This window comes from Mastomys coucha, unplaced genomic scaffold (genome assembly GCF_008632895.1).
Source record: "Mastomys coucha isolate ucsf_1 unplaced genomic scaffold, UCSF_Mcou_1 pScaffold13, whole genome shotgun sequence".
Lineage (NCBI taxonomy): Eukaryota > Metazoa > Chordata > Mammalia > Rodentia > Muridae > Mastomys > Mastomys coucha.
The window spans coordinates 26,362,594-26,365,990 of NW_022196895.1; positions in this window are offsets into that span (position 1 = coordinate 26,362,594).

The window sequence follows — 3,397 nt, forward strand, 5'->3', positions numbered from 1 at the left end:
GGTGGGGTGGCAGGCATGGGGAGGGAGGAGGCAACAGGGGTTTGTTTTTGTTTGTTTTTTTGTTTTTTTTGGATGGGAAATTGGGAATGGAGAAATTTGCATGTAAATAAAGAAAATATCTAAAATTAAAAAATAAATAAATAAATAAATAAATAAATAAATAAATAAAAATTAGGTTGGTTGTTTTTAAAACTTGACATACTAGTACTGTCCTACTCTTCGCTATTTCCTCTTGAAAATGTGTCTGCATAAAGACTTGAATGTCCATATTCTTTTTTAACTTTTCTGGGTTTTTTGGTTTTGTTTGTTTGTTGTGTTTTGGTTTTGTGTTTAGCTTTTTGAGGTTCTTTTTAAGTTTCTCTATTAGCTGGAGCTGGCCTGTAACTTTCGTCATAGTGTAGGCTGCTCTCGGGGGTTTTCTGTCTGTATTCATTTATTTTCCGATGCTGTGATGATACAGCATAAGGAACAAGAGTTGAGTCGGGTTTCAGCTCACACTTCAAGGCACAGTCCTCCATGGCGGAAGTGAGGGCAGCAGGTGCTTGAAACAGCTGCCACTGCCTCTGTGGTCAGAAGAAAGCAACCAGCGCTCCTGCCAGTGCCCAGCTGGCCAGCTCTGCTCTAGACTGTCCAGAATTTAAACCAGAATCTTTGCCTTTCTTAAGAATGTGAGACTTCGAGCTCCGTAGACCGTTGACTACTTCGGTGGGTATTTGGGAGTGGGAGAGTCCTTTCTTTTCCTTTGTGGTCACTGGAGGAGCATCGCTGTAATAAGGCATTGAGAGGAAGGAATGATGGGGATGGGAAATCCCAGCTGAGTAAAGAGGTGGCAGCCATCTATTCTATTCAGGCTTGGATTGGCTGAGCAGGAAACCCGGGGTAAAAGAAAAGCTGCTCTTGTGGAGGGTGTCGAAAGACTCAGGTTAGGTACGGTAATGTCACAAGCAGGTCCAAATCAGGCTTGGTCTGTCAGAGGCTTTAGATTTGCTGTAGAAGATTCAGAGAGTGACTGTGGGGGCGGTTCTTGAAGAGGAAGGGGTGGGATGTGTGCTAGGGCCCTCTCAGAATGTCAAATTTAAGGCCAAGTGATAAACTAATTTTAACAATTGAAATTCTAGGTGACTGAAGAGGTCAGCTACTGGAAGATCACATAGTTTCTTGGTGAGCTGAGACAACACTTCATGATTAGCATGAAATTTGTGGGGTTTGTTTGTTTGAAGTAATTTTGACAGGACCCTCCAGTAGCATCTGCAAACAGTATCTGAGCTGTTACCTAAGATGTATCCTAACAGGTGTATTTTGGGGTCCGAGGAAGGTCTTTTCTTTCAGAGCGAGAGCTATAGTCTACCAAAGCAACAAAGTGACTTATTAACCTGTAAGGCAGTTTGCTTGTTCAATGCAGTTTCCCTCTTACATTTCATTGAAATGTTCACTTGTTTCTTATATTTTTGTCCTTTGAGAATTTCTCACATGTGTGTTTTGATTGTATACTCCCTCCCCTCCAACTCCCTCTGGACTCCCCCTCCAGATATCATACTGTCCTCTTATTTTTTTATGTACTTCTGAGTGTTCTGTATGCACGGGTGTTGGACCATCCACTGGAGAAGGGGAAACCTACAGTGACCACAACTGAAAAGAAAATGACTCTCCCACGCCTAGAGGACCATCAGTTTCCAATAGCTCCTCGTGTTGTCACCCTACCCCCACCCCAGTCCTTGCTGGGATTTGGACTGGAAGGTCCTCTACAGGTAGTTCCAGCTGTGAGCTCATGAGAGCAACAGCTATGTCATCCCAAGAAGATATCGTTCCATATCACCCTCTAGCTTTTGCCTCCCTCAACTTCTAAAATATTCCCTGACCTTTGGAGATGGTGATGCAGATGTCCCATTTAGGACTAAGCTCTCATGGTCATTTATTCTCATCACTTTGGCCGGTTGAATGTCCATTGACTGTAAAAGAAGTTTCTCTGACTGAGGTCGAAGGCCCAAACTTTTGCTTATAAACATACTTAGAAGGCGGTGTGACAACCTCACCATTTCATAAAATAACAATAGTAGACCCTACCACCACCAGGACTTCTGGGCTCTTGACCCTTGTAGATGACAGTAGAGATTGTTTATTTAAACAGATCTACTACTTCGGCCTCATAGACGGTGGTGAAGATGCAAGGAACAGAGCAAGTGCAGGAAGGGAATCTGTTGAGAGTGAGAAGTGCTAGCCATGTGGAAGAGTAGCTCCGCCCTGTAAAGAGAAGACTCTGGACAAGTCTCCCTCCTGAGATTTATAAGTGAAAATGATATACAGGTGCATGTGGAAGAATGAAAACCGTGTCAGCCCCCACCATATCCAGGTGCTCATGAAAGCAGGACCTTCTGTCCGGTTTTACCCAATAGATAACATAGCAGCTGTGCTCACAGTTCCAGCCAATCCTGTTTGTTTGTCACATACACAATAGCTTTTAATAATGACATGGCCTTTCCCTTCTCTAATGACCTTGTTTTGTACACACGCATGCTCAGACACACACGGGCAGGCACACGCCCACTGCTTATGGTGGCCAAAAGGAAAGGAGTTGTGTTAACACACACTGCTCTTGTCCACATGTCTCCTTGTAGAGCTATGGTATAACTGGACTTCGCACTGGTTTTACCGCAGAGAGCACAGCCTCTGGTTCCTCGCCCTTCCCTTGGCCCTTCTGCATAACACAGACTTGCCATATTCTGCTTAATTGGGAACACTTACGGTTATTACAAAGGGCTGTTGCCACTGAAATGCATCACACGAATAAAACTTAGCCCCACAGATTATCTAGAACTAACTTTTGTATCATTGAGGTTTTAAGTTTTAAGACCACAAGTACCTGGGAGAGGAAAAGAGGACATTGGAACTCTTGACTAATAAATATTCTGAAAGACGACTCCTAGTCTGCCCAACTACAACAGACAGTAAAGTACTCTTCAGGCTTAAGCAAATCAGTTGTTCATCACTGAAAGACAGATGTGATTGCCTATACCCAGCAGGGAGCTGGAGCCTGATCAGGAACAAAAGCCTCGAAATGAAACCAAAGGGTCTGGGTGAGCAGTCCCCCGGGTTTTCAATGTGGCCTTAGCTGCTTACACTTAATTCACATAGAGCCCTGTCCAATGCCTGTCGCTCCATCCTGGGGAATTAAGAACATGAAGAAAAGGAAGCAGGGCCAGCAAGTGCAGTTAGTCGCGCCTGAGTGACGTCAGCTGGAGAACAGAGAGGGGCAGAGAAATTTGGGTGAAAACAGTTTGGTCAAGTATAAAAATTAATGGGGGGAGGGGTCTCTTTAGCTGGGACTTTCTATTATGAACAACGGATATGTCATTGACCAGCATTGTAACTTAAAAGGTTTTTTTTTTTTTTTTTTTTT